This window comes from Trichechus manatus, unplaced genomic scaffold (genome assembly GCF_000243295.1).
Source record: "Trichechus manatus latirostris isolate Lorelei unplaced genomic scaffold, TriManLat1.0 scaffold00178, whole genome shotgun sequence".
NCBI lineage: Eukaryota > Metazoa > Chordata > Mammalia > Sirenia > Trichechidae > Trichechus > Trichechus manatus.
The window spans coordinates 4,431,626-4,451,288 of NW_004444114.1; the positions used below are offsets into that span (position 1 = coordinate 4,431,626).

Sequence of the window (19,663 nt, forward strand, 5' to 3'; positions counted from 1 at the left end):
ATGATATAAATAATAATGCATTGTGATTTAAGTTTCAAGTAAATATTTCCCATTCCAAATAAATTTTGATAAACTTCTATTACCTACTTACTGGTTATTATACAGTATCAATTGCATTTTGGTGGTTATTCTTTGTTCTACTGAGAAATGCCTATTGAAAACATTGAATAATGGGAAATGCAATGGAAAAAATATATTCGTTACATGAGCCAATGCTCTGTCAAAGTATGTATTTGATGAATATTTGCTGCTGTTGTTGTTGTTGTTCATAATTTTAGTGTAAAATTCACACTATTTGAACATACATCCAATTGGTCCCTGTGACCTTACTGAGGTGTACAGATTATAAGTTACCATAAGACTGAGGATACGTTATCTGTATTTAAGTTATATAATTATGTCATTTTTCAAAATACACACATGCTCAACTTATTGGAGACACTTAATGTAGAAAATGTGACACTTGCCAGTTTTCAGATTTAGCTAAAAAATGTTATACCAGTAATGAATGGAAACCCTTATTTCTAATTTTCTCTAATTGTCTTAGAGACAAATCATCAGTGATTTATTAGAAATGAAATGTTTCAGAAAATTAGTAATTCCATAGCATTTAAAGGAATACAAGTCAGAGACTTGGATATAAGCCAAGTCTAGGTATCTGGATAAAATGGAGAGAAATATTTTGTATTTGAGGGAAAAAAACCACAACTAATGTATGGAAGTAAGAAGTATTCAGAGGAAAGAGAAGTAAAAACTAATATATAGACAGTATAGATTAGAAGTACTTCTGAAGCAATGCTAGCAATAAAGACATGACTCAATTTGGCTTAAATTGTTCCAGTTTAAATAATGTGTACTATATGGACAGATGAAGTAAAATTTAGGTGCATGCTATGAGAACTCACCATCACTTGTGAAACGTAAGTGAGAAGTTTTTGTTTTGTGCAACATGAATGAACCAAGTAGAAAGTAAGAGTTACAATAATACTGTGTCGTCGAGGAATATTGAATATACTATGGACTTCCAGAAGAATGAACAAATTTGTCTCGGAAGAAGTACAGCCAGAATGCTCCATAGAAGTGAGGATAGTAAGACTTCATCTCACATATTTGTCCATGTTATCAGAAGGGACCAGTCCCTGGTGAAGGACTCCATGCTTGATAGAGGGTGAGGGAAAAGGAGGAAGATCCTCAGTGAGATGGACTGACACAGTGGCTCCAACAATGGGCTCAAACATAGCAAGGGTTGTGAGGATGGCGCAGGATTGGGCAACGTTCTGTTGTACAGTTCGTAGGGTTGCTATGAGTCAGAACTGACTCGAGGGCACCTAACAATAACAATTTGTTTACAGCATAAAGCTTGCTTATCCATCACACTGCCTCTCTTAAAAATACACTTCCAAGAAAAAATATGTACTGGTATCAAGGAACTGGGATCAGTGTTGTGTTTAGCAAACAAGAAAGGCAAATATCTCTTCTAAGGCCATGATTCTGTTCACTACATCATCCTTGTTTGCTTAGGGTCAGCAGGTCTCAGTCTTACCCCTGATTTTATTCATGAGTTTTAAAATATAAGACATTTTAGCAGTATGAATTTGAAACAAGCAAAACATTATTAGCAGGCAAATACATAAACTATCATCATGTTCTAAATTTGGAGCTCTCCACTGTGAGTGGGCACCAGGAATCTTTGAACCATCTGTATGAGAAAGGAGAAACTCATCCACCCATACAGTCAACGTGTGTTTCAAAGAAACGGTCTGTTGGAGCCTCTATCCGGCTCTCAGCTCTCCTATCAGGTTTTTGTGAGACTAACCATTCTAAAATCATTCATTCCCAAGATTCCTTCAAGTTTAGCTTACTAAACGGACCAAAAAAAAAAAAAAAAAAGGTCTGCCCTAAGAATAAGTGAGAGCCCTGGTGGCACAGTGGTTAAAAGCTCGGCTGCTAACCAAAAGGTCGGCAGTTCATATCTACCCGCTGCTCCTTGGAAACCCTATGGGGTAGTTCTACTCTGTCCTATAGGGTACTTAGGAGTCAGAATTGACTAACAGCACCCTTTTTTTTTTTAGAACAAGTGAGTGGATGCGAAGTTTTTCAGAAACTCTGGTTGACTTTGCATTGATTCTGTCTCATGTCAACCCCACATGTGTAGAGTAGAACTGCACTCCATAGGGCTTTCTGAAGCAAATTGCCAGACCTTTCTTCCAAGGAGCCTCTGGGTAGCCTTGGGTCACCAAACTTTCAGTTAGTAATCAATGACTTGATTGCACCACCCAGGGACTTCATCAGAAAAATTAGATTACACCCACTCCTCACATATCAACATGGTTAGGTTCTAAAGACCGGGCTGTTATGCGAAAATCCGTGTTATGAGAAAATGGAGGATGAGGTGTTATGAGAAAATGGAGGATGTCGATGACATAGCGATGAAGGGCATCCCCTCAGGCTCTTCTGCAAGTGATGTGCCCCTGCAGCAGGTCTGCTCCCATCCTGTCCTCCTTTTCACTCCTGTTCCCTTCCTTCTCTCCCCTTGCTCCCAACTCTTCCCCTGCCAGGTCTCCCTCCTTCCTTCTACTTCCTCATCTCCTCCTGCTTCTACTCTCAATTGGGCCTGGTCGGGAGCTAGTTGGAGCTCAGACGGTCAGGAGCTGGAGAGCACTGGAGGTTCCCGAGCTCACTGGAGGGACCCGAGTGCAGCAGGTACAGGCCCAGAGCAGGTCTGCATGGGAGCACTGAGCCGAGGCCTGGGGGCTGTTTCTGTGCAGCTGCCCCATTCCCAGATGGGCTTCCAGCCCTCCTGGCTTGCCCCTGCTGCTCTCCGCCACCCAGAGCCAGGAGAAGCCACAAGCCGCTGGGAGCTGGGCGCCTGCATCCACCGGGAGGTGAGTCCCAGGAGCCCAGGGTGCTTCCCTCCTGCAGGCTGAGGCTGGTAGGGGAGGAGGTGCATGGTGGGGTTGGGGGAGGGAGGCAGTGACATCATGAGTTACCTCACTGGGTGACACCAACTCTAGTGACACCACTGCAGCCAGTATTACTCTTGCCTTGAACCTCAGCATTTGTTACTGCCAATTGTACATAGTTAATGTGCAAAATACTCAGATAGTAAATTTTTTACTATTGTTGTAAATGTGAAATGTTGGATATTGAGATAGTCAATAAGTGAGGAGTAAGTATATATTAAAAATGAAGGATTCATGTGGTAGAAACTACTGGCAAATGACCAAAATTCATTCTCCCCTTCTACCTGGACTATCACTTTTGCCATCCTCCATTGCAGGATGGGACTATAAGTCCACTGAGTTCCAGCCAATAGAATTTCGAGCAGAAGTGATGTATGCCACTTCCAACCTGACCCATAAAACCTCTCATGTGCTGGTCCCTGCTCAATAGCCACTCCAACTGACTGGGTAGTGATGCCATGGCCAGAGTTACTTTGGAAGTCACATACCTTGAACTCATGGAGCAGACCTGTTTCCCCTAATGGCTGATGTGCACATCACTGACCCTGAAATAAACCTCTCTTGTGTTGAGACGATACATTTTTATCTTACTTTCTAGAGCAATTTAGCCTATCTTATCTAATGCAATGCATTTTTATTAATCTCAGCTATACGCTTTTTTGTGGAGCCCTGGTGGCACAGTGGTTAAGAGCTCAGCTGCTAACCCAAAGGTTGGCAGTTTGAATTCACCAGCCACTCCTTGGAAATTGTATGGGACAGTTCTACTCTGTCCTATAAGGTCGCTAGGAGTCGGAATCAACTTGACAGCAATGGGTTTATACATCTTTTGTAACCTTAATACATTTTAATAAACATGCACATCGGAGTAATTTTTAATTCAGTGACTTTTGAAGGCATGATTTCAAAACCCTGAAATATCTGTTGGCCTTTTCATAAATATTGAATATTTAAGATTTTCTTTTATTAGCCCTTTTTTTTGAGGGAAGGAAAACAAATTTTACTAGAAATGTGCTTAAGAATTACAAGATAGTTAGGTTTCATCTTTGTAATAATATACCAATGTATACACAACTAAAATCTATGTATTTCTGTAACACCATGTTATAAAGAATCTTTGAAGACTTTTTATTGCAATGTTGTACACAGAAAGTTAATGTTTCCATTCATTTTCTGAGAAACTGTCTACTAAAAAGGGAATATGATTTTCTTAGATCTGTGAGTCAGAATCAACTCGACGGCAATGGGTTTGGTTTGTTTTGTTTTGCTTTGTTTTGTTTGGGTTAACATCTTCATGCATAACCAATGAGCTGGCATAAGTTCTTTGAGTTTTTGTAATTGAATGTTACTAAAAGTGTCATGGATTGAATTATGTCCCCCAAAAAATGTGTGTATAAATTTGCCTGGGCCATGATTGCTGGTATTGTGTAATTTTCCCATATGTTGTAAATCCTGCCTCCATGATGTTAATGAGGGAGGATGGGTGGCAGTTGTGTTAGTAAGGCAGGGCTCAATCTACAAGATTGGATTGTGTCCTGAGGCAATTTCTTGAGATATAAAAGAGAGAAGTGAGCAGAGAGACAGGGAGACCTCATACCACCAAGAAAGCAGTGCCAGGAGCAGAGCATGTCCTTTGGACCTAGGGTCCCTGCACGGAGAAGCTTCTAGTCTGGGGGAACATTGATGAGAAGGCCAACAGAGAGAGAAAGCCTTCCCCTGGAGCTGATGCCCTGAATTTGGACTTTCAGCCTACTTTGCTGTGAGGAAATAAACTTCTCTTCATTAAAACCATCCACTTGTGGTATTTCTGTTATAGCAGCACTAGATGACTAAGACAGAATTTGGTACCGAGAGTGGGGTGCAGCTCTAATGGATACCTAAAATGTGGAAGTGGTTTTGAAACAGTAAATGGATAGAGGAGCAGCAGTGGCAGAGGACCACGAGCAGCAGAGAACCTACAGCAGCAGAGAAGTGACACTGGCAGAGGACCAATAGCAGGAGAACCAGGAGACAGTGTGAGACAGCACTAGAGCCGACCCACGGAGCGAGAGACCTGAGTGCCTGTGTGCACGAGGCTTTCTGGTGGAGTGGGGTGCCTCTGGGCACTTACCAGTGGAGCTACAGAGATTTGGAACACTTGCCCCAGCAGGGCACATGTGGGCATGAGCCCCGAGGAGCCGAGAGACTAAGAAACCAGGAAACAAGCTGAAGAGACAAGGGACACAAAAAGCCCAGCTGCCTCGGTCTCAAAAGGTATGGCCACGACCTCAGGGGTTTCAAAGGGTGGAGCCATGGCCTCTGGTGCTTCTCAGGGTGGAGTCGCCACTCAGATGGACTGGAGGAGTGGTGCTCCTAAAGCTGAGGAAGCAGAGTTGCTGTCCCAGTGGGCCTGGAAGGCAGAGCTGAGGCCCAGGGCAGAGGGGCCTCCACTCAGAATCTGGGAGAGTGTGGCCAATACCTAGAGTCTGGAGGGCAGGGCCATTGTGTAAATTGTCTCAGAGGACAGAAGATTATTTTCAAAGCCTTGAGGGCTAATGTAATGTGTTCTGCTGACTTGCTTGGTGCCTGTTATCCCTTCTTTCCCTCCAGCTTCTCCCATTTGTAATGGAAATGTCTAGCTTGTGCCTTTTCTGCCATTGTACCTTTGGAAGCAGATAACTTCTATTTTAGATCTAACAGATGAAGAGGAATTTTTGGATTTTGGACTTGGAGTTAAGACTTTTGCTATGATATGATGGGATGAATATGTTTTCCACGTTGCAAGGATGTGATTTTTGGGGAGTCAACGGGTGGAATGTCATGGATTGAATTATGTTCCCCAAAAAATGTGTGTATAAATTTGGCTGGGCCATGATTCCTGGGATTGTGTGATTTTCCTATATGTTGTAAATCCTGCCTCTATGATGTTAATGAGAGAGGATGGATGGCAGTTGTGTTAGTAAGGCAGGACTCAATCTACAAGATTGGATTGTGTCCTGAGGCAATTTCTTGAGATACAAAAGAGAGAAGTGAGCAGAGAAACAGGGAGACCTCATACCACCAAGAAAGCAGTGCCAGGAGCAGAGCATGTCCTTTGGACCCAGGGTCCCTGTGCAGAGAAGCTCCTAGTCTGGCGGAACATTGATGAGAAGGCCAACAGAGAGAGAAAGCCTTCCCCTGGAGCGGATGCCCTGAATTTGGACTTTTAGCCTGCTTTACTGTGAGGAAATAAACTTCTCTTTGTTAAAACGATCCACTTGTGGTATTTCTGTTAAACCAGCATTAGATGAATAAGACAGTGAGCTATGTGAGAAAGCCACTAATTAAAAAGGTAAGTGATAAGGTAGAAGGAACACTTAGTAAGAGGCAAAAAAAAAAAAAAAAAAAATGTGGCAAGAAGTTCAATAACATAAACCTTGGAAACCCAGTAGGCTTTGAGTTCTTTCACTTAAATGACCAACAAGGGTAGAATAGACATATTCTAAATCTATCTCTCTATACACATATATACAGAAAACCAGAAAGCTTAAAATTTATAACAGAGTTAAGAGAAAAGAGAAAAAGGGGTGATGTTCATGCCTCTCACATATTATCAAAATGAGCTAACGTACAGTGAGCATTCTTCAGAGATATATTTACCTAAAAAACAATTTCTTACAGGTTGTAGAGATAACAAAAGCCAATTCACTATTGTAAATCTCAAAACAATTCATTTTATAAACTTTACATTTTTTAGTAATACAGTGAAACCTATGAGAGCCGAAACTCAGCGGGACTGCCGTGTTTTTCCAGGTCTTGCCAGTTTTCCGCCTTTGACAGGGGGCAGTCTTACCACTTTTCTATCTGTCCTTTTAGTGGAAAACATTTGAGTTTCCTTTTCTGACAGGTTTCCACCTTACGCAGGTTCCAGCTTTCACAGGTTTTACTGTATTATTTGATACACTTAAGCGGAGTCATGGGTAGCACAAATGGTTAAGCACTCGACTACTTGCCCAAAGGCTGGCTATGCAAACCCACCCAGAGGCACCTCGTGAGGCAGGCCTGGTGATCTGCTTCTGAAAGGTCACAGTGTTGAAAACTTACTGAGCAGTTCTACTCTGCACACACGGGATCGCTATGAGTTGGAATCAACTGGATGGGAAGTAACAACAACAACAATTCTGTATTAAACTAGTTGCAATTCTAACTTGAAGGATTGAATAACTTCTGAATAAAGGATTAAGAATTGATTGTAACCTTTTGTGACTGAATTATTTCACTCAGCATAATGTTTTAAAGATTCATCCATGTTTTAGCATGTATCAGCACTTAGTTCTCTTTAAGGCTGAATAATATTTCATTGTATGTATATACCACATCTTGTTTATCCATTCCTCTCTTGATGGACCTTTAGGTTGTCTCCACCTTTTGGCTACTGTGAACAATGCTGCAATGAACATTGGTATACAAGATTCTGTTTGCATTCTTGCTTTTAGTTCTTTGGGATATATACCTAGGATTGGCAAATGTTTTGTTATATATATATTTACCACAGTAAAACAATAAAAAATATATGATTGTAAGATACCTAGTAATTTTTTAAATCTTTATATTTATTTCCACAATTACATTAGAACTCAAACAGGGAAAACTGTTTCCTTTTTCCCAACCTTCCTTACCGAAGTAGCACATCTCTTATCTCAGCAGTGAATATATTTGTAATCAATAAAGGGATTAAGCAACTTGAATGAAATATTCATTTTTTTTCCAGTGGGAACTTAGTTCCTATCCAAGGACATCATTGTTGTAGTTGTTTTGTCTCATTTTGTGGATTCCTGTAAATGCTTTGTAAGTTAGTGAATACTAATTATACTTCGTAAGCAAAATTTTCAAAAGTTGTTAGATTGGCGTAAGATCTTCAAAGTACTAAAACAGTATGTATTTTATTAAAATAATGGTTAAGAAACACTGTGTAAAATATCATCTTATGCTTGGTGCTTGGTCTGTCAAAAGAAAGTAGTAAGTAACTACGGAAAAGAAAAAAAAAACCTATCCAAGGGGATAATCACAGTGTGTTAGGTTGGCAAAATAACAGGAGGAACACAGCTATGGATTTGCCTTGGTAGTCTGTTTCTTCTCTTCCTCTTCCTTCATAATTCTCTTTTATCACTACACATTTGTACACTAGTAATGTAAAAAGAGCATGCTGCATGTTCGTATAGAGTTGATGCCATCATGCCACATCGGTATGTAGAGATGTTGTTATATAAAAAATGAAAGTCACCCACTGCCCAAGAAGCTGAGCTCACCTTAAGGGAATTGAGCAAAAAAGAGGAAAAAAAAAAGTCCTGTCAGGAAGACAAGCAACGAGTAAGGACAGTACATCTGTCACTGGCAGGAACTTTAGAACTTCTGAATCTTTAGAAAAGTCCAACAATTTATCACGATGTCTTCCATCATTTGTTCTCAAATCTTTAGATGTGCTAAATATGAGACATTCTGAAGCAATGAAATCAACAACACTGGCAGAGCATGTATCTCACCAATAATAAATGTGGAAGCGTTCGTATGAGAACAGGGGGCAATTCAACTGACTAAATAATAATAGCAACATGCTGACTTTCACTCAACCTTGTGGCTTAACTAAATTAAGCTTGTTCCCTTTATAGGATGTACTAAATATTACACTTTTATGCAAAGGGTTCCAGTGGCTTCTGTGCACCTGTGGCAGCAAAGATACTAGGTGTGCACTTCCCTGTTCCTGCCTATTCAAATCATCAGGTGGAAACCAGTGAGTGGCATGCCTGGGGAGGAGGACACTGGCAATTATTCTGGAGCATGTGGCCAGAGAAATATTAAACAGCAGCTCCCTTCATGGCTTTTCATCTACAGCAACACTATAGCTTATATCAGCATTTCTAGAACTGTATTCTGTAGGACACTACTTCTACTAAAGTTAATAAGCATTCTGTAGTCAAATAGATTCAGAAATGTTAGGTTAAGCAAAGTTAAACAGAATCTTTACTAAACTTCAGCGCTTTTAATAGGTTAATATCAATATAGTAGAATTAACATAAATATCATATCAATAATATGTAGTATTATTCTATTTTTTACTGAATTGTGGGAAGTAGTTTCAGACTTAAAAGCATGTGCTCTGAAGTTAAAGTGTCAATTTATTCATATAAATATTGTGACTTACCAACCCTGTAAGCCCCAGTTTCCTCATTCGTCAATAGGGTTAATAATAGTGCCCACATATTAGAACCATAATGAGGACTAAATGAGATAATGACGCTTGGTAAGCTCTCAATAAGTATTAATTCAATAATATGTATTATGGATCTCCAGAAGAGGATATTTATAATGCATCATATTCCCATGGATTTGATCATGGAAAAGATTTTCCCACTGAAAATCTCATGGGATTAGTACATCTGGAAAATGTAGACTAGAATTAATGTTAATTTAGTCACACATTTCTAAAAGTTCTAAAATTTTATTAAGACAGCACCAGGAGCTTTGTCGTTTTAAAATAATGGTCTTATAATAGTCCTTTGGAGAATATGACCAACAGGAAACTACTTCTAGAAAACAAAAACAATTTGCATTATTACATTTTATGTAAGACCTAATTGCGTATGTAATAGTTTTGACCAAGTAGAGATTCTTGTTCTTCTTTCATTTTAATTTCTTCTCCCTTTTTAAAGAAACAAAGCAAAACAAAATGTACTACACTCTTCTATAAAGTATGTTGTTGTTGATCTCAGTCAGCTCTGACTCATGGTGACCCTATGTACAACAGAATGAAATGTTGCCTGGTCCTGCACCATTTTCATAATCATTGGTATGCTTTAGTCCATTGTTGCAGCCACTGTGTATTTTGAGTACCTTCCAACCTAGGAGGCTCATCTTCCAGCACTATACTGGACAATATTCTATCGTGATCCACAGGGATTTCACCAGCTAATTTTCAGAGGTGCATCATCAAGCCTTTCTTCCTAGTCTGTCTTCATCTCGAATCTCTGCTGAAACCTGTCCACCATGCATGACCCTGCTGGTATATGAAATACTGGTGGCATAACTTCCAGCATCATAACAACATGCAAGCCACCACAGTATGACAATCTGACAGATGGGTTGTACTCTGTATCGAAAGGAGTACATAATGTATATAGTATATAATGTTTATTGTATGTATTAGAATTTTTTACAAGGGATTTATGCATTTACTGTATAAACTCTATATCTAGTTGCCTGACTGACTTGGAAAACTACACTGTAGCACCACAAATTTCTGCCAGAAATAATGCAATTTAATACTATAATTCTCTGAAATGTAGAGTGATAGAACACATCTCTAGTTTTCTTCTTAAGGTACACTAAAATCATTCCTATTGCTTGTTTACTTTAGCTTGTTTTTTGTTTGTTTTTATTCTCACTAAAAGAAATGAAACCACAGTAGAGAGTCACCCTGGAGTGTTATTTGTATAGATTCCATTTTTAAATCCCAAGTATATCCAGCAGATGGCATCAGTAATCACTTGCGCTGATATTGGGCAGCATAGGGATATTCTGAAAGGGCTGTCTTGTTTGCATTTCCCCTTGAACTCAGCATGGATCCCCAACTCTCTTTAGTTCTCATCCAAGCAGCCACTATCTGCCGTCCCACTGTCTGCTTTTTGCTTTAGAATCTCTGCCTCTGCTCTTCCAGCTGGAAGACCACAAATACACTTCCATCCAAATCCTCTTGTCATTACTGCCAAAGTTATTTCATAAATGGATATGTTAGAATTATTGTTACTGCTGTGCAGTTGGGTCTTCCCACATTCCCTAGAAGATGGAAATATGCCACCACCAACAGATGGTGGTGATGGCCAATGCTAGTCATAATCATCTAGACAGCAAAGCATTTTTGGTTTGGTAATGCTACCTGCTATGCTTCTTAATGCATAAAGATGGCTGCTAATACAAGAATATAGGGAACCTGCATTCATCATATGGCACAAAACCACCTTCCTGTGTCATATATTATAGATGAATTCATGATTTCAAATCATTTCTCATCATTTGCCAGCTGAGAACTTCAATAAAGATTTGACAGTTGTAGCTAGTACAAGAGACCACTGTGTTACTGTTTTAATTCTTTGTGAGTTTCTGTTGGCATTGGGATTTTTAGATATCTGCTGCAGTGACTGAAGGTTGGCTAAGCTAAAATAATTAGAAAAAGTAGGGTTTGTTGAAGGACCACTCAACCCTTGCCCATTTTACCATATTCTGACATGTTAACTTTTGGCAACAAGAAAAGAATTACGTTAAAAATTTTATTTATTTATTTAATAGTAGAATGACTGTTGGCAGGGTAAATTAATTCTTAAGTATGACTGGAAAACAAATGAATATAAGTTCTTACTTGGATTTTGATGACGACTTAAAATAATGATTACGAACATATTGGCACTTGATTGATGGAATTTATGAACTAGTTTTGCTTGCTGTCTTGAAGCAAATAGAAGGGGGAAAAGTTCTTAAAGAAAAACCTATGGATCACTTCTAAATGCAACATACAAGCCCTTCATAGCTGTGAACTTCTATGCCTTTGCTTTGTTCCTTTTGATCTCTCCACTATCCTGTCTCCTTGACAAACTATTTCTCTTAAATCAAATTCTGAACCAAAGGTCAAATCTTTTCCCACCTTCATTGTCTCCCTACCCCCGGGCAGTATCGTCCCCACCTGCATGCCACTCTAAACAAATCTTTATCCCAGCTTTTATTAAAGTGCATTTAGTTATGTAACTGATTGTAGAGGCCATGTTTCTGGTTCAGCTACTTTAGCTTTCTTGGTGGTGCTCTGGTATAGTCCTGCCTTTGATCTTGCTTTGTCTCCTGGAATGTTCTACCATCACAGATGTATGCACAGGTTCCTCTTTGATTTCATCTAGGTTTCTGAATAAATGTCACTTCATCAGACATGACTTTCATGATCACCCATCCTTGCTTCACTCATGCTTTAATATCTTACTTCTGTCCTATTCTTTAGAGCCATTATCCCACCTGAGACAAATTAATACAAGCATACCCACAGACACGTACATACACACACACACACAATTTACTGTAGCTTCCTGTGTCCTAGGATATAAGTTTCACTGTAGTAAAAACTTTGTTTTGATCAGTTCTTTACCCCACTGGAAACCCTGGAGGTGGTTAAGAACTATGGCTGCTCACCAAAAGGTCAGCAGTTCGAATCTACCAGCTGCTCCTTGGAAACCGTATGAGGCAGTTCTACTCTGTCCTATAGGGGCACTATGAGTTGGAATCGACTCGACGGCAGTGGGTTTTTTCCCAATAGAATGGTGGCTAACATATAGTAAGGGTTCAGTAAATATTTGTCCCCAGGCATGAGGTAAATTTTCACTAAATGTTGTTTGTAGAAATAGATAACTATGTAGCCCCAACTCATATTTACACATCTGTGGATGGATATTGCTACTTCACCTAGGACTAAGCCATTTGATAAACTTGTATTGAAAGGACACCATCAGATGGAATTTAATTTCCAGAAATATCCAGAAAATGAAGGAATTCACATTTTCTTAGGCAAGGAAATCTTAATTATTTACATGAGAACAAAGTATAAGAAGCATTATATTCAGAATCTCCAAATTCACATACCTTAGGGCTACATAGTAGTAGAAAAAGAAAATAAAATTTAGGTAAATGCGCTTGAGCTCAAATGCCAGGTCTCTTTACTGATAATCAGGTATATAACATACTCTCTGTCTTGGTTTCCTGCTAATCTGAATAATACTTTCTGCACAGGTGTGTAATTAGAACTGATGAGGAACACTAAATTTTAGAGGTATTTGACTAAAAGTAAAATGGCTAATTTAAAATCAGGACCTAACCCCCATCTTTGACTCTAGCTTTAACTGCAGAAACAATTAACCTTTGTAACAGAAGCTAGACCCACTTACTAAGTTGCTTTTCTCTGTGGTCAGCCAGCAGGGCTGGCATGCATTGTCTCAGGGGACATTAATACAAATGGTTATCAAACCCTTAGTACAAGACATCCTCAGGAAATGTTCTGCCTTAAGCAAGTTATTCTAACAATCAGTTCTCAGGATGTCTGCCTTACAGTAATCCTGTGACTACACACAGATCAACCCCAGGAAGATACATTCATTTACAGAATGTGTTCCCTTGAGTAACCCTCTGTGAAAGTCTGATGACCAGGACTTGTCATCATTACAACATTAATTGTATCTTGCAATTCTTCTTTATTTTTTGTCAACCAATCCCATCTTGCCAAATGTGACTTTATCCAATGATATCCAAAGGGCTGCCTTTCAATGCTGCACCTTTGATTTTCTTACCTCACTGTCCACCAATCACATTATTGTGGGTTGTACCTCCTGATTCTGCCCTAGAACTGGAGCTCTGTCACAACCCCATCTTGGATTTGTTGGTTTCACTTTGGTGGAACCCATGTTTCCTCATTTGAAAGATTCCTATACTTGCAAGAAACCTCTTTAGTTTACTTTAAGCAAACTTGGAGTTTTTCCTCTGCGACAGGACGAAATGGATGAATGCAACTAAAGCACATGGGACATTACACGTGGTTAAAAATGCTAATTCCATTCCTTCTTTTGCCCCTCACACCCTTTTATCACTCTGGTTACTGCAGTGTTTTTTGGATATACTCATAAATGACTATTAACATCTATTCAATTCAGTAAAGGTTTATTGAGTGCTCTTATAGTGTATCAATGTAATAATAATAGTGTGTTAGCTAATATTTCAGTGCTTACTACAGAGTCGCCATGAGTCAGAATCAACTCAATGGCAATGGGTTTGAGTTTTTTGTTTTTTACTATGTGTCACACATTAAGTGCTTTTATATCTACTTGTTGTTAGTTGCTGTCAAGTAGATTCCAACCAATGTCAGCCTCACATGTGCAGAGTAGAACGGCTCTATAGGATTTTCAAGCTGTGACCTTTCAGAAGCAGATTCAGGCCTATCTTTTGAGGCACCTCTGGGTGGATTCGAATTGCCAACCTTTCAGCTAGTAGCCAAGCACTTCCCCATTTGTGCCACCCAGGGACTCCTTTATATATATAATAACTCATTTAATCCTCAAAAAATCCTTATGATATAATTACCCACCCCACTGCCATTGAGTCGATTCTGACTCATAGCGACCCCATAGGGTTTCCAAGGCTCCAAATCTCTACAGAAGCAGACTGCCACATCTTCCTCCCAAGGAGCTGCTGGTGGTTTCGAACCACTGACCCTTTTGGTTAGCAGTCAATTGCTGTAACCGCTTTGCCACCAGGACTCCTTTATGATGCAATAAGCACTATAATATCAAGAATTTACATATGAGGAAACTGAAAAACAAAAAGTTTAAATCACTTGCCCAAATCATAAGGTAGAAGATAGATTAAAAAAGATCCTTTCTACAAAAGTGTTCTCATAATGCTCTTTCTCCAAGTTGCAAAACCCATAATGCATTCTTCAAAATAGAAAAATTGCAGTTGAACTGAATGTTGCACAATATGTGTGGGATATAGCAGAGTTTTATACATTTAAACTCCACTATATTAACTTATGTGCATCTACTGTACCCCTTTCTGTGTGTGTGTGTGTGTGTGTGTCTGTGTGTGAGAAACAGAGAGAGAGAATAAACCATAGAAAAATTTGAAAATTGCAGGTGACTTCATCCACCACTCCACTCCATAATTAATCATTTGCCTTGAAGTGTATAAGACAACTTGTTTTTCCTTTAGTGAGTTCTAGTTACGTTTTTTTTTTCAGAATGAGTCTGCTAGACCAAGTAACATTTTTATGTATATACATATATATATTTACACATATATATCTATATCTACATCTACATTTATCTGATGCTTAATCAGAGAAAACAGTTTTCTGTTCCTGCTTTTTCATCATAACAAAATTTCCCTTGTCAACACAGGAGGCAGGCAGACCCAAAGCCTTCTAGAAGAAAGACAATGATTCTTTGGTATAACGTCAAAAAGACAGTTAAGCATCTAGTGTCTGCAGTTAGTTAATCAGTTTACTGCTGTTCTTATAATAGTGAAGGTAATTGAGTAACTTGGCCATATCCTGGGTTATCTTGCTCATCATTGATGAAGCCACTATGGAAGCTATTTATTGCTCACTAAAAGACGTTCCTAGTTCAATGTTTTTGTTTTCTTTGGGCTATTCCAATAATTCGTGGGAATTCTGCTTTCTACAATTTCCACAGTAGTATATAATGTTGATGATTCTATAATTAACACACTTCAGAGTATTCAAAATGTCTAACTGGTTTTGATAACACAAAGTATCCAACAGAAAAATACCCACTGCCATGGAGTCAACTGCAACTCATAGCAAACCTATAGGACAGAGTAGAAATGCCTCATAGGGTTTCCATGGCTATGCAAATCTTTACAAAAGCAGATTGCCACATATTTCTCCCACAGAGCAGGTGGTGGGTTTGAATCTTGGACGTTTCAGCTAGCAGCCGAAAACTTAACCACTGCACCACCAGGGAAAATATAGAGACATACAAAATATGGATATTCACAGCCATCTTCCTAAACAACTTGTGTTTGTTATTCTTTTTTAACCTCATTAGAGGTATGATCCATGAATTTTTTACAGAATCTCCAAACTTTCCTGGGGTTTCTAAATTTCTACTACAGTTTCTTCCATAAAAAGCAGCCTGGTGGCCTACTAGAAAAAAAAATGTTTCCATGGTGTTGGACTTGACAGAATGGACACTTCCCAGGATTTCAAGCAATTGACTCTCCTGTCTGTGCCATTTCGTTACGGTGAAATATAAGCCACCTTTTCTTACCAATGACAAATCATCTTATGGTGTTAGAACTGTGTTTAGTAACAAAATGTCAGCTGAAACTGAGGCACCAACTGCTAAGTGCTCAAACAAAATGTCATTTGCAGAACTGAATTACAGACTTTGACAAAGAAACTCATGCTACCATTACATAAGGCAAGAATATTCAAAATCATCTGACACATTTTAGAGTTTTCATTGATCATAAACCTCTTGGTAGATTCTTTTTTTAAAGTAATTTTAAAATTTTTGTTCTCTGTCAGTGTTTATAACTGCAGATTTTCCATAAAACGACTGGAGTGTCCCTGCATGCCATCACACATCTTAGAATATACTGTTCTGCGTTTTCTAGATACGGATCACAGGACTGTGTGAGTTAGTGTCACTGCAAATTCATGGCTTCCACTACCAAAAAAACCAAACCAAACCCATTGCCCTCAAGTTGATTCTGACTCATACCAACCCTATTAAAAAAAAAAAAAAGAAAGAAAACATGGAGCCCTGGTGACGTACTGGTTAAGAGCTCTGCTGGTAACCAAAAGATTGGCAGTTTGAATCCACCAGCTGCTCCTGGGAAACCATACCAACCCTGTAGGACAGCATAAAATTACCCCATAGGGTTTCCTATGCTGAAATCTCTTCATGGGAGCATACTGCCAGGTCTTTTCTCCTGAGGAACAGCTGGTGGGTTTGAACCACCAACCCTTCAGTTAACAGCCAAGTGCTTAACCACTGCACTACCAGTACTGCTGGACACTTAAGGCTTAGCAGAAATTCTGTTTACGTCAGTTTGGCTCCTCCCCCATTCTCCACGGCAGTGAGTCAACCTTCAATCAGGTCCATTAGTTCATTTTCCTAACAACCTCACAAATAACTTTGTTTCCTACTTAAACAAAAACTGGATAAAGGTCAACAGATACAAACGGTTTCAAGCCCTCATATTTCTGCTCCTCCAAAAGCAATAGCAAAGCAAAGCAAAGCAAAATAGTCCTTATTTGAATAATAATAGATAACATTTATTGTGTGTATATTATGTATGAATGAGTCAGTGGGTGGCTCAAAAGGTTAGGCACTCAACTACTAGCCAAAAAGTTGCTGGTTTGAACCCACCCAGAGGTGCCTCAGAATAAAGTCCTGGCAATATGCTTCTGAAAGGTCACAGCCTTGAAAAACCAATGGAGCAGTTCTACTCTGCACATATAGGGTCACTATAAGTCAGAATCTACTCAAAGGCAACTGTAGTTTTTTTTTTTTTTTTTAATGTATGAGGAACAATACATACTTTAGTGCCTATCATTATTCAGGTCTCACAAAAACTCTTTGAAAGTAGTTGCTATTAATATTCTTATTTCAGAAATGAATATACACCATATGGAGCCCTGGTGGCACACTGGTTAAAAGCTCAGCTGCTAACCCAAAGGCGGGTAGTTCAGATCCACCAGCTGCTCCTTGGAAGTCTTCTAGCGCAGTTCTACTTTGTCCTATATGGTCGCTATACAGTCGTAATCGACTCTACAGCAACGAGTTTGGTTTTTGGAAACTTTATCCCTCATGTCCTTATCATGGTAAAATAGGTACTCTTCTTATAAAAGGGCTAATCCTTTCAATCAGGAGCCCTGGTAGTGCAATGGTTAAGCACTCCGCTGCTAAGTGAAAGATCTGAACCCACCAGTCGCTCCACAGGAGGGAAGATCTGGCAATTTGCTCCCATAAAGATTTCAGCCTAAGAAACCCTATGGAGCAGTTTTACCCTATCTTACAGGGTCGCTATGAGTCAGAATTGACTCAACAGCACACAACAACAATCCTTTCAACAGAGCCCTGGGTCCCTTTCTTCCTTTCTCTCTAGTGACCCTGCATCATCAGTGATCTACACACTCCTGTCTCTGTCTACCACCTATGTCACTCTAGATTTCCTCCTAGCTAACACACTCTCCACTTGACTTTACATTCTTCTCAAATACTGCCTATGACTGTTTTCTCTTCTTCCACACCTCCCATTCACTCCTTAATATTCCAGCTTCTGCCCCCAGCCTTCAATCTCTCTTTACATAATGGGTCCCTAAATGTTCTTAGGCATCATCATTCTCTCTCAGAAGTCTTCCAGGATTATTATACTCCCTTTCACCATAAATCTCTCTTATAAATGTGCATATATGCCACCATCATTGAACTTATCTAATTATATTTTAATTCTCTTTTTACTTGTCTGCAGTCTCTACCATATTACAAGTTTCTTGAGGCAGGGGTTTATATTCCCAACAACTAACTCTGGACTTGACTCATAATAGACTTAAATAACTATCCGTGAACTGGATGAAAGCTTTCATGTTAGGTGGTTACTGCATATGTAGCTAACTTTGCCCCAGAGCCGCTCAGCCCACATGAATTGCTCTTCACCTACACATGAAGACAATTTCCACCATAGTGACATGTCTTACCTCAAGAGCTATGTCTCTTGTCTGAGAACTTTATCTAGTTTGTTTGGCCACACACAAACACAACCTAGAACTGAGGGTATTTTAATAGCATCCATGAGGTCCACCCTCAACAAACAGGGATGGAGATAATGAATAAATGCCCCAACCTTCCCACCATTCAGTGGGGTGATTCTGAGGTATATTCTACACACAGTATCTCTGAAGGTTCCCAGAAGGATTTGAGCCCTAGTTTCCCACATTGGTAATGCAGTCTCGGTAACACTTTCTTGATTAGCTTTTCTCTTTACTCTCTTTTTTCTTTTTTGTCTCATGCTCATTACATCCTTACATATGCTTTCTGGAACCACCTCCCTAATAAACCGTCTTCATCCAAGTCCTTGTGACAGGGTGTGTACTGGTAAGTCAAACTGAGACAGCCTTCTTATACAAAACAGACAGTTTACTACACAAGAATATAAAATAGTTTTTATCATTAAAATGAAGAAATTCTTGAAAAGTAGTAAAAGAACTCTTGAGAAATTAAAATTATTTACAATCTGTCCATAGGGGTTTTCTTTCTATAATAGATCTGACTACTGAGATACTCTCATATTTCTAAAATTGTTGGCATTCTTGTATATAAAGTATTTGGGATTTTTTTTAATTGTGGTAAATACACATATGTACATCTATGTGTGTGTATATATATATATATATATAATTTTGCCATTTCAACATTTTTTTACATGTATCATTCAGTGACGTTAATTGTGTTCAACATGTTCTGCAACCTTCACCATTATCCATTTCCAGATTTTTTCATCACTCTCAACCGAAATTGAGTGCCCCTAAGCAATGACGCTCCTTTTCTCCTTCCCTCTCATCTCTGGTAACCACTAATAAACTTTGGTCTCTGTACATTTGCTGGAGTCCTTGTGTGGCATAAACAGGTAAGTGCTTGACTACTAGCCTAAAGGTTAGCAGTTTGAACTCACCCAGAAGTACCTCAGAAGACAGGCCTAGTGATCTGCTTCCGAAAGGTCACAGCCTTGAAAACCCTATGGAGTACCATTCCACTCTGCACACATGGGGTCTCCATAAGCTGGAATCAACTCAAGGGCAACTAATGACAACAATACATTTCCCTGTTCTAGATATTTCATATAAATGGGATCATACAATATTTGTCCTTTTGTTACTCACTTATTTCACTCAGAATAATGTTTTCAAAATCTATCCATGTTGTAGCATGAATCAGAACTTCATTTCTCTTTATGGCTGCATAATATTCCACTGGATATTGTCATAGTTATCTGTTGTTGTTGTTAGGTGCCATTGAGTTGGTTCCGACTGATAGTAACCCTATAGGACAGAGCAGAACTGCCCCATAGGGTTTCCAAGGAGTGGCTGGTGGATTTGAACTGCTGACCTTTTGGTTAGCAGCCGAGCTCTTAACCAC

General features: G+C 39.2%; 1 protein-coding gene across 2 annotated transcripts in view; it reads right to left on the minus strand.

Moving 5' to 3' along the window:
• Positions 1-19,663, minus strand: part of GRID2 (glutamate ionotropic receptor delta type subunit 2) — a 1,665,223-nt gene that overhangs the window by 650,361 nt on the left and 995,199 nt on the right. The window lies entirely within an intron of this gene.